The 13,069-nt window shown below is 36.5% G+C and overlaps 1 protein-coding gene across 2 annotated transcripts in view; it reads left to right on the plus strand.

Moving 5' to 3' along the window:
- Positions 1-13,069, plus strand: part of plekha6 (pleckstrin homology domain containing, family A member 6) — a 99,388-nt gene that overhangs the window by 9,763 nt on the left and 76,556 nt on the right. The window contains exon 1 of one of the 2 annotated variants that reach the window (XM_082156108.1): positions 11,559-11,832. The exons of the other annotated variant lie outside the window; for it this stretch is intronic. The gene's annotated coding sequence lies outside the window, so the exon portion shown is untranslated. Of the gene's footprint in view, positions 1-11,558; positions 11,833-13,069 lie in introns of those variants that run through there. 2 annotated transcript variants of the gene reach the window in all.

Below are 13,069 nucleotides of genomic sequence, written 5' to 3' on the forward strand. Positions count from 1 at the left end.
GAAAAACTATAATCGGATTGGAGTAGAGCATATCGAGAGATTTTATTGTTAATGTAGTTTTAATACAGACGTAAAATGGACTGTTAAACGGCCCATAATGGTTAATAAAAGTTCTTTAGGAAACAATAGGCTTACAGAAAAACAGCCCAAATCACAGACATGGGGATTCGCACGGGACTGGTATTATCAGAGGACCCCTGTGTTGGCCGAAATACGGTAGGTAATTTTCGGGGGAATTTTTACAGACATTTTTACAGACATGGCAGATTCGCATGGGATAAAAATCACAGACGACCTCTGCGATTATTACAAATTACCGGAGGTCCCTAGGTAATACTAATCCCGTGCGAATAGGGCTTAACTCGTTCATAGTTGCGGCCAAAGTCGTTTCAAACAACTGGTGTTCTTCCATAGCCATCTTGCAATGTTTACTAATGACTTCGACGTCACAGCGCTGTCGTCATCTGTTTAGCTCGCCTCTGGCCTGCCTATATCAGATAACCCGATGTGATTGGTGCAGCTCGGATACAAGGGCATATTTAATGAGCATCATTACTCGATGCCAGAGTAAACTCGCTGAGCAAATTCAACTTGTGCTCTCGCGAGAACTCTGGATTTCCAGGGTAGACAGACTTATTTGCTATGAATGTTTTCCTTTGGATGGATCGGTTAAATTTTGAATACACAATGGAAAATTTTTCACTGTTCATCTTAAAAAAATAAATTAAAAAAGCATTGTATAAAGCAGATGTGCCCACATTTTTCTACAAAGGGACAAACTTTGAAATGATTGAGGGTCATGGGCTAAAATTAAATATTGCATTATATAGGCATACTATATTATATATTAAAGCTATATATAAATATATTTTATACCTATAATATATTCAAATTTACATTTTAAAAACCAATCAAATTCACTTATATTATTTACATTTAAAATGTAAAAATAAACTAGAGATGAAGAAATATTCTTCAGTGACGGGTCATCACTGGTATGCGTGCCAAAAAATTATAGGGACAGCTTGTCCCTTTACTAACAGCTTGTGCCAGCGCAAACCCTCTTTTGGTGTTAAAAAACTACTGTCAGGATTTACTAAAGATTAAAAAATTAGTGCTCAAAAGGCGTGTGGACAGGGTTATTTTTGTGGCTGGCATTATTGCATAAGCATTTGCAAGGTGATTTACTATGCGCTAGTCAATTTACTAGTATTTGTGCCATTATTTACCACCCCAAAAAAGCACGTCTTAAAACAGACACTAATTTGCTCTGCTCTTGGTAGAATGTGTTGGTCATTATGGAGATGATCCGTTTGCATCTGTGTTCTTTAATTTGCGTGTCGTCAGTAGATCACACACAGAACTCTCCATTCCCATCAGCGCTGTTTTGGAATTGCACTCTCACGCTAATTTGACCTGTTTAGTAAATCTGGACCTTGATGTGTAGCTTTGGGCTGAATTCGTTGCTGAATGTGTCTTCATCAAATCCTGTTCAGAATGTTTGATTAATATCAATTGACTGCACTGTAATAAGCCAGAACAGATGTAAAACAGTGATGTTAAACTGATTTAAGAACAAAAACAGGTAATATGATCATGAGTTAGTTTACCCTTCCCTCAAGTTTTACAAGTTGACAGTGACTGTAGTGGACTGGTTGTCTTCTGTCAAACACACTTGTGGGCCCCGTTCACAGATAATACACAAAGCCTTCACAATCCTTTTCATATAATTGAATCCTAATCCCTATGATCTACACAGACAAAAATCACGTCATGGGACCAAGTCTGAGGGAATTATAGCAGGACGTCAAGAAAAGTCCTCAAATGGCAGCATTAGCCTCTATAGCACCCTTTCAGAGTTCTCTGAGTGGACTTTCTTTAATGTCTACTAATTATCATAAAACAGCAGTTTTTTTTGCGGACTGCATGTGCATTGTTCCACATTTTTCAGTGACTCACATATTTAGACTGTGATAAGCCAAAATGATTTCCTTTTTTCCTCACAGTCTCTCCCTCAATCCTGTGTTGTTTTTCTTCATTCATCCGGCCGCCCACAATCTCATGGAGAGAAGGATTTCTGTTGAATGGATGAGAGATTCAACACATTCTTTGTGAGTCATCCGGCTCTGCTTTTAAAAAGTCTCTCTCAAGGATTCAGTTTATTGAGAAATTACTCAGCTTGTAGTGCATTGTGGGAAAATGCAACAGCCAATACCCAGTGAGTTGGGTATGGCGTTAGCATGTTGCTATGCTAAAGCAACAATATTCTAAGCATAGAAATACATTAATATACACTTAACTTTTTTAATTGATACATGTCAGTATTAAATCTTTACCCGCCTAAATCTTTAGGCATCATCTGAAAGAGTACTGAATCTTCTGATTAAAACAGCTAGCATACTACTGACGGCTAGCGTAATATAGCATAAAAAAACACATTTGTTTTCAGTTACAGGTGGCACTGCAGAAACTTACTATTTGCAGCCATCATTCATTTCATGAGCAAACATGTCCAATAGCAGGAGATTTGAAATATATTTTTTCTAGACTGTTCATTTCTTTAACTGTTAAACTTTTTAATGAGGGGAAATAATTTACAATTGATAAATAATATCCCAACAGGGCTTTTAAATTGAAGTTTGGAGTGTGAAAGGTCAGTTGAATAGCATGAGAAGGCTGTCAAATGACATAATAGCACATTTATTTGTCAGACAGTTGAAGCATGTAAAGGTGTGGTCTCCTTCAAGACATAAGGCACAAAAGAGTTGAAGAGCAAATATTCTTGTTTTCCAGAACTCCCTTGATTATTCACAGATACGGCATTAGACAGGTGTGTAAGTGTGCATTTGCACGGAAGATGGAACAAAAAGGACATAAAACGTTCAGGTGATGTACCTTTGATGCATATATGATCTATAGTCTTGTAGGACATGAACTGACTGATAACTTGCTGACTCTGCACACTGACTAATGCTGATAGCTAACACTTATCTAACCCGCAATGATTATTTAAAACTTTCAGAAATGTAACCACAGGCATCCAGCTACCGGATATTCTGTTTTATGCTGAATAACAACGATTCCTTTTATTTGCAGACTTTGTGTATACAAGGTAAGGAACTTCCTGTTACTGATAAAAGTTTCATTTTCATCATATTCTTATCTCACTCTGATATTTTAATGATCACTCACGTAAAATGTGTTTATGCAAAGTAGATTTTGTTTCAAATTCATAAAGGTGCATATTTAAGAGTTTTAGAAGAATGTTTTGCTTTGTGTTTACATTTATTTTATTTTTTTAATGTTTTTAGATTTGTCCTAATTGGCACTTTTATGGACAGGAACTTTAGATAGATCAGGAAATTATGGTAAGAAGAGTGGACTTTTGCTTATCTACATTGCTATCAGTGGCTTTCCTCCAAATATATTTTTGCAGGACAAAGGTCTAAAGAATTTCATTTAGGCTACTGAAATTGCAGCTACGGGGTTGTTTAGAAGGATACGCTTGCAAAGCAATTTTAATCTGAAAGCTGTAACATTGGTTTATCCAGCCATGTGTCTCATTTACATGCTCTGCAAATGACAGGCATGTCCCAAAGCTGCTCATTTGAAAAGCAGAACTGTTGGCCTAACAGATAGTCAGCATAATATCCTCGTGGGGGTGTGATTTACTGTGAAATGACTGGCTCTCTGTGTCAGCAGAGAATGATGGGATGTGGATTCACGGTGCCCTACTGGTTGAGCTGGAGCCGGTTAATCCGCTCCCTCCAATGAATGATGCAGACAGGCAGCTGGATGAGTTTTAATAATGTCGAGCGAACAGGAAGAATCTGTGAGTTACAAGATGCTGGAGTCTAGACTGCACAATCTGGTAGCCGTAGTACAGTCGCATACAGTTGTGTTGTCTGCTCATCATGTCCTGTAGTAGAGAATGTTTTCAAATGAGTTACTTCCTGTTACTTCTTAATATCACATGATTGGATTACATTTTGTAGCCTTGTCTTTAATTCTGAATGCATCAAAAAGGCATTTTATTTAATTAATTAATTATTTTTTATTTTTTATTTATTTACTTTTTTTATTTTATTTTATAATATAATTTATTTAATTTAATTAATTTATTTAAATATATATTTATTCTATTTAAATTATAATAAATTTTTTACATTTTATTTATTTATTATTATTATTATATTTTACATTTATTTAAAAAAAGTTGTATTATTATTTATGATTATTATTTATTTATTTTATTTTATTTTATCAGCTTGTATAGCATGGCAAAGCCAATGTCATGGGTTCAATTCTTAGGCACAAATAATCGCAAATTATTTTCGCAAAAAATAAATAAAAACCTTTAATGCATGTAAATCATTTTGTATTCAAATTTTGGCTATTTTATTTTGGCTATTTTATTTTTATTTTCGCCAAGGTCATATGTTGGTGCAAAATGCATACCTTGAATTCACTGTAATGCGTTTTTGATTCAAATGTCTGCATACATTTATTTTATTATAATTTCCTCATTTCCACTTGTGTGATGAAGCAAGTGTGTCAACCACTATGTATATCCAAGGCTTTTAGCAATTGCATGAAAATAACAATTTTACAATTATAGCATGTTGTGCTAAAATAATGAACAATTACACATGAATGGGAATGAAGCATCCTTTCTTTGTCCTCTGTGTCTCTCCCTTTTGTGTTCAGTTGATAAGTGGGTGGGGCAAAGAGATTTGGGAGTGGCTGTCATTAGAGGACAGCACCAATAGCAGCCGCTAAAACATAATTGACTTGAATAGCGCCTTCCCTTCCTCCACTTCCACACAAAGCCCCATGCTGTGATTGCCTCCTTTTGTTAAGCTCTCTTTTCTCTGTGGCAGCCTCCTTGCCACGTGCCAAGTGTTTTCGTCACGGCAGATGTCTGACACAATCTGCTCTAATCTCTGCCTTGCTTCCTTGACGTAACTAGCATGTAGTGACTTTGCAATGGCTCGAAACCTGTTTTGAGTTTGATGTGCACAGAAGGGAAGATTATGTATTTGCTTAATTTCATTTTAATCTAAAGACTATTGATTGAGCTAATGACCTGAAAAAATAAAGTCTGTTTAATTAAAAGTGACAGGCAGAGAATACATCTCTAAATGGATCTTTCCGTAACGTTAAGACACTGCTCACAGCAAGGACAAGGGCGACTATAGTCAATAGACAGGGTGTGTATTTGCTACGGGCCTCGCTAATGAATTTAGAAACCCTCTTTGATAAGGGCTAGCATGAGGTCTAATCATCAAAGATCCCTGAAAAAACGCTGGCTAATTAGATTAGCTTTTTCATCCGCTGCATAAAACAGTTGCCTCTCTTTACTGATGAAACTGTGAAAGAAAGAAAAGGCTACCGCTTTATTTTAACACCCTGTTCTGCTTTGTTGGAGGAAAGCTGAAAACTGATGCTTCTTGAATGCTTCTTGAGGCTTTTGGAGAGGTTTGGTCTTGCATGCTGAGAGGCCTGCCGAGTTAATGCTAAACTACGGATATAGAGCAGGATGAACCATCGGGTCGTATCAGATTTGTGCGTTTAAGGTTGTGAAATTGTGCGCCCTCGCTCCCGACCTCCCACCTTTTCTGTCTGACACCGTCCTTCGTGGCTGTCCATCCTCACTGCGGGACTGTTATATAACTGTGACTCTCTGACTGATGATTCAGTAGATTTGGTCTCTGGTTATCTTTCCCAGAGGGATTTAGCCACTGACAGTATCTAAGGCTATAGATTCGGGCTGTGTGGCATGCTACCATACTACTTAAAACACTATTTCAGCGGTATGTAGTATGTATACTCTGCAGTGTGTATTTTCTGAATGCATAATGTAGATTTGCCAAAATGTGCTGTGTAAAGCATGCTGAATGACATTATATGAATGTGTGTGTGTGAGTGAGTTAGCCTTCCACTATTATGAGCCAATCTTAAGCCTTTTTTCAGTCAACACTCCAAGTTTGAGGAGCAGTCTGTGGCCCAAGGAGGATTTAGATGGACTTTAACGGAAAAGAGGACATGTGTCTTTCATGTATTACTGCTGGCCTACTTTCGATAGTTCTTTAATTGCTCCAGAGAAATCTGCCCTGACTGTCGTTTGTCATTTAATAGAAGTCTTCTGCAATCTGGAGAGGTTTAGTGATTCATCTTTTAACTGAAGGAAATTAAACGCATAAGAAGTGTGTTGAGTCATACCAACTTATGTCTATATGTTACTGTATATGGAGAAGATAATTGTTGCATGTCATTGGGAGGATTCTGGGAAATGGAGTTCTCGGGGAATGAGGATATGTGCACTCCTCAGGGAGGGTAGCCAGCACACAGTGAGGGAGAGGATGATGAACAAGAGTCATGCTCACTGTTTCACAGCCCAGAGCGGAAGGAGAGAGAGAGAGAGAGAGAGAGAGAGAGAGGGGGAGAGGGGACAGCGAGGCAGTGCTAAGTATAGAACTGGAACCACTGGAGCTTCATCCCATTGGGCACAACCACAGCCAAACAGCTTCCCATGATGGCATCCTCTGGGGGAAAGAATGGGTCATAGGTTCAAACCGGGTGCATACTGTATGGCTTAAGGCACAATTTTGCTGTGTGAAACAAATTTAAGGGCAAATTTAAGGGCATTTAGGGCAGTTTTTTTTAACTGGGGTTCAGAGACCCCCAAAGGGAAAGGGGTGCTGGGGGATTAAAAAAATTAAATATATTTGATTTATTGATGTTTTTTACACACAATAATAATATATAATATAATAACTTCTAAAGAATGTTAAGCCCTAGTTTTTTACAATAGGAAATTTGGTGACACTTTAGTTTAGGGTCCAATTCTCACTATTATGTAGTTGCTTAATAGCATGCATATTACAAGGATATTGGCTGTTTATTAAAGCACATTTATACATTATTCTGCATGGCCATATTGTACATCCCTTGTACAACCCAATACCTAAACTTAACTACCTTACTAACTATTAATAAGCAGTAATTATGAGTTTACTGAGGCAAAAGTCATAGTTAGTGAGAATTGGACCTTAATCTAAAGTGTGACTGGATATTTTTTGCTTTTGAAAAAAGCAAACTTAATATAAAGGTATTTTAACAATAATATAAAAGCCCATTATTTACTTTCGAAAACAAATTTGTTGTTATGATATTATGCGGTGACTCGTTAATCACAAACCATTGTTACAAATGAGGAGCGGGAAACTGGAACAAAGAAAAACAGGTGACTGATAAAAACAAAGAAAGTTCATGAAAACTAAACAAAAACAGGCAGTTTGTGACAGTAATATTTGGTGGTCCTTAGTATTAAAGTATTTGAAAACACCAGGACATTATCATTAGCTTTGGATCATTTTCGCTTTTATGCAAGATCTCATCTGGCTAATATCGTACAATTTGAAAAGCAACAATCGTAAAGGACAGAAAAAAATCTTCAACTGGATATAACCAGACTATCCAAATGTCTGAGGCGGCGGTGAACTGAAAAACTATTTCAAGAGCTAATTTGCTTAATCGTTCTTTGCTTTGGCCTCCAGATGCATCTGTCCTCATTTGCACAGTTGTTTACTTTTTCAGTGGCATATATGACTTTCATTGCTAATATGGCTCCCAGGCTGGGTATTATGTTGTTGTAAAAAAATCTGCCACTAAGAGAAATCAGCAATGAGATATCTGTACTGACTGCTGGTAATGCTTTTTACTTTTTACTCTCTGTTTAGTATTTTTATATGTCAGTGTTTTCTGTCCTCTCCGAGATCTCTTGCCCTTGACGTTGCCCTCATCCCGGCGGCCAGCGGTAGTCATGGCACTGCAGTCCAGTGACGGACATTGATGGTCAGCTTTATTAGCATGCAGTTAGCACATGTCCTGCAGCCCATGTCCTTCTCTCTTACAGACTCATCTCTGTCAGGCGTTGAACGGTCTCTGCTCATCTGTCCCGATTTAGCACAGCTCTGCTGATAGGGCATGGGAAAAGAGCCTGCTCTCATGTCTTCAGAGACATTAAAGTCAATGGATGGCTTCCTAATATGGACAAATTTCCAACGTAATGTCATTGCCTCTGTATTTTTCCAACGAAACCACTCTATCTTATCTAGATTAACATTGTATTTTTAATATAATATAATTATGATATAATTGATAGATAACCTTTTTTTAAATATATATATATAAGCCTTCCCTTTCAAACAGCGGTGATGTGAATTCTCTGGTACTTTAATATTTACCATTGTAAGGTATGATTTCCTTATTGATACATTCCATTTTCGCTAAGGAGACATACTGTAGTTTCTATCAAAAACAACTATTTGCTATTGCATTCCCCCCCCCCCCCCCCCCCCACTTTAAAGCTGTTGGTGCACATTCATTTTCATGCTAAATAAATAATAAAATCATTAGTATTAAAAACTTTTTTTTAACTTTTTTTTTAACTTCTCAGTACAGTACTAGTCTTATAAGTATCAATGTTTCCCATAATATAAATTTGCTTAGAGGCATTTAATTTGAAAATGCATAAAAAAATTATTAAAAGTTCGATTTTTAAAGACATTCATACTTTTTTTCAGCAAGAATGCATAAAAGTGACTGTAAAGACATTTATCATTTTATGAAAAGTTGTTTTGAATTTGAAAAAGTCTGTTTCAACAAAAATATTAAGTAATATTAAAATATTACATTTTATATTCATTTTTAAATGTATTAAATATAAATAAGTATATTCAAATTTAATAGTAATATTTCTGTTTTTACTGAATGTTCGATCAAGTACATGCAGCCTTGGTGAGCATGAGAGACTTATTTCAAAAATATTGCAAAAATCAAATCAACCCTAAACTTTTGAATGGTATTAATAAATAATTGCAAGGGGAAAATAAATACTGTAATAAATATTTAATTGTTTAATTTCCTCAATATGTTCATAAAGCTAAATTTCAGCTTTACACTTGAGAAAAAAAAAATAGAGGTGATAATATTAATTCTGTGTCTCTAAGAGTTTTGTTCTCTCTCAGGTCAAGACTATAAGCCGTTTTCATTGATAAACTTTTAAACTTTGTAATGTTGCAACATTGATCATGGACATGTACAGCCTGTTCCCTGTATGACCTGGTTAATGATCACTGGACAATCCAAAAGTTCAGTTTTCTAACCTCTCTGGATCACGTGTCCTGTAAGTGACAGCATCTGGACACTGTCTAAACTTTATGGGTCATAATACTGTCAAAGAAGAGGACACCCTAATCTCTCTTGCTCTGTTTTCTCTCCAGCTATAGACACGTGGTTGTTTTAATGTTAAGTTCTACACCCTCGTAAGGGCGCTAAATGTCAACACTCTGCGGTACGGTTGACCTGGTCATTTGCTGTGGGAGAAAGAGGTCTTTCTTGTGTCTTTTTGTTCTGTTAAACCAGGTAAAAACCAGATGAGAAAGAGAGAATTAGAGGAGCGGCAGCTGGGGGAACGCGCAACCTCCGCAGAGCCGCGAAGATCCGATAACAATAGACTTGTTTTACTTGAACAAAGAAGTTGTCATGGTATTTTCCCACCATTCTCTCTTGGGCAGAACACACTGATTTAGTTACAAAGCAGAGTAATACCATATACAGATGTGTCGTGTAGATGAAGCTTTGTTTGTTCCCAATGATAGCAAACTGCAGCAATATCCTTTTTACACAAAAAACAGCAAAAGCCAAAGCCCAGTTTATTGCAACAGAGAAATAGATGAAAGGTTTTTGTCGTAGCTTCATATATTGTGTCATTTGCCACAGTGTTCTGAAAAACGGCTTCATAAAATATGAAAAAGTGTCACGGCACTCCCAGCAGGCCTGCAGTAGCTCGTCGTGTATGTTGGCCATTAGAGACACTTTCCCGCAAACACGGCTACTCTACAGTAGTGGGGCTGACAACACTTAACCTCCGACCTTGCCGAAAACCGTAACGTTAAACACGAGTACAAGCGTGGAGAGGGTCGGGAAGTCTTGTGGGTGTGTGTGATTATAGGGAAATATAAAGACTCAGAGCACTCCAGTAATTACTCACAGGCGCACTGACACATGCTGATTTTTTTAAGGGACAATTTCTGTGTTTTTCGGAAAAACAAACAGGACGGCTACTGAAAATCTTATATAAGACTTTGTAATATTAGGCATACAATGTAAATAAATAAAAAAGAGTTGTCGAGAAAAGATAAAAAAATAAAGGCAGTGTGATGTACAGATGTATATGAAATATATATTTTCTATATATCTGTCTATTTGCTTATCTATCTATCTATCTATCTATCTATCTATCTATCTATCTATCTATCTATCTATCTATCTATCTATCTATCTATCTATCTATCTATCTATCTATCATCTATCTATCTATCTATCTATCTATCTATCTATCTATCTATCTATGTATGTATCTCTCTATGTATCTATGTATGTATGTATGTATATCTATCTATCTATCTATCTATCTATCTATCTATCTATCTATCTATCTATCTATCTATCTATCTATCTATCTATCTATCTATCTATCTATCTATCTATCTATCTGTCTCTCTGTCTGTCTCTCTGTCTGCCTGTCTGTCTGTCCATCTCCATCCATCCATCCATCCATCCATCCATCCATCCATCCATCCATCCATCCATCCATCCATGTCTGTCTGTCGTTTTATCTGTCTATCATTCAATCTTGTTGTAATACCTAAACTCACTTGTTGATTTTTTTTTTTAAATTTGACAAAATGGAATATCATTTTTATTTTAATATCAGACATTTATCAGTTATTGGCTGTAACATTAAAATAATTGCCAGCTTATCATTATCAGCCAGAATTTAAATATTGCTGCATTTCTGTCTAAATTTGTATTTATTTATTTTTAAATGTAGATCAAAATGTCCCCGTATTTGGGATTCCCTTTATGCTGGATAAAATATATAGCTTTTTTTTTTCTGTGATATATGGCTGTGCACATTCTCACCGCACACACACACAGATCTGATTGGGTGTTTCTGCACAGGGGCCTGTATGACATCATAAATAACATGACTTTGTGTACGTGCACGGGCACGTGAGGAACAATGAAAAGCAAGCTGGGAGAGCAATAAGAAGAAGATGAAAAGTGTGCAGTGTAATCACCACCTATATCCCATAGTCCTCCATGCCTCTCAGGAGACCGCCATCCCTAGTACGGTTGTTAGCCTTCCCCAAATGCTCAGTCAGACCCTCTCATGGCCGGCCACAGTGCACCTGACCTCAACCCTTTCCCTTTATTAGAAAATGTTGCCATGGCTTCTCCTCTCTGGAAGAAAAATACTTTTAAAAGCTGAACCCGAGTGTGGGAAAATGAAAACCGCTGCATTTCTGTATGCGAGTGTGTGGTTTAAAGAAGGAAGTCGACTGACAGGTTATATTTTTATGTACGGTCCTGCTGGATGTACAATTCTCCTATTCATTTTCTTTATTGAATCTGGATTGGAGGGAAAAAATAGCTGTTCTTACGCACCAGGAAGGGATTTACTTTGAGGTTGATGAGTGGAGTAGAGAGAAAGGAGAGGGGGGAAATGATTGTCTGAGAACCACCGGTGGTTTCAAGTTTCGCCGTCTTTACCCTGGAGCTTTTGATTCTTTGCTCTCCCTTTCTCTCTCGCTCACTCACCCTCTCCCTTTCTTTCTCTTCGCCAGCCACCCCCCCCCCTTCATACCACACCACCACGCTTCAGGAGCACAGTAACAGGGAGAAGAGAGGGAGGCAGTGAAGGAAGCGCAAACCGAAGACTTAACCGAGACCATTCTCAGACACTAAATCACTCTCAGCAAGGTAGGATCACTTCTTTCCATTGGGGAATCTTTAGCTGGGTGTGAAAAGAGAAGGAAAGTCCGCCTTTCTTCATCCAAACCGCTGGTTTCTGTTCTGTCATTTCTATGTTGCTAGCTCCAGGAAAGATGTGAAGTAATCAATGGATGCATGTGAGCTTGTGTGTGTGTGTGTGTGTGTGTTCGATATGTGATACAAGGTGTCTAGACAGAGAAGGGGATTTTGATGCATTGTCCAAAGACCAGAAGACGCTAGACCAAATGTTTCCTGTTTTAAAGATAGCATTTCTTGCAGATTTAGGGTAAATATGAAAGATGTGGGGTCATTTTAGGAGTGATCTGAATGATTTAGATCAAGTGTAAATGAGAACATGAAATTGACTTTTCCTAGTCTTCTGTAGTGTTCGAAAAGATCCAACATACCACGATTTCAAAGATTTTGAATTGGCATTATTGTTATATTTTCATTTTTAATTTTAATTTTAGATTGGTAACACTTTAGAATAAGGTTTCATATGTTAACATTAGTTAGTTAACATGAACTAATGATAAACAATACATATGATTTATTAATCTTAGATAATGTTAATTCCTATTTCCTACATTTACTAATACATTATTAAAATAAGAATTTGTATCTGTTAACATTAGTTAATGCACTGTGAACTAACATGAACAAACAATGAACAATTAGATGTTTCTTAAGTAACATCAATGATGGTTAATAAATGCTATAAAAATATATTGTTCATAGTTAGTTCATGTTAACTAATGTATTCATTTTTAACATTTGTTTTAAATGTGCTTTTGTAATTTTTAACGGATTTTTAAAAACATATATTATAGTCTTCATTTTAGTTTTAGTTTAGTTTTAGTTTTTTATTAATTTTCAGTTAGTCATTTTATTGCTTCAACTTTTGTTTAGTTTAAGTTTTTTAATCTAATGTTTACATTTTATTCAATTTCTACTTTATTTCTAATAACAAAAAAAAGTTTTAGTTAACGATAATAACCCCTCCGACATACATAAGTAGATGAACTGACGAAGTTATGATTCATCACGTTAGCTTAAAGGCAGCAAAAACAGATGGCATACAGCAAAGATGCATCCACACATGCTAAGACAGATGTTGTCTGAGGTTATCCAGATGCCCAGGTGTATAGCATTCAACAGGAATATGCCCTCATCACCTCAAACCAAGCAGAAACAGATAATTATAGCCGTGGATCATTCCTGAAGG

The sequence above is a fragment of the Leuciscus leuciscus genome (assembly GCF_965113295.1).
Source record: "Leuciscus leuciscus genome assembly, chromosome: 23".
NCBI lineage: Eukaryota > Metazoa > Chordata > Actinopteri > Cypriniformes > Leuciscidae > Leuciscus > Leuciscus leuciscus.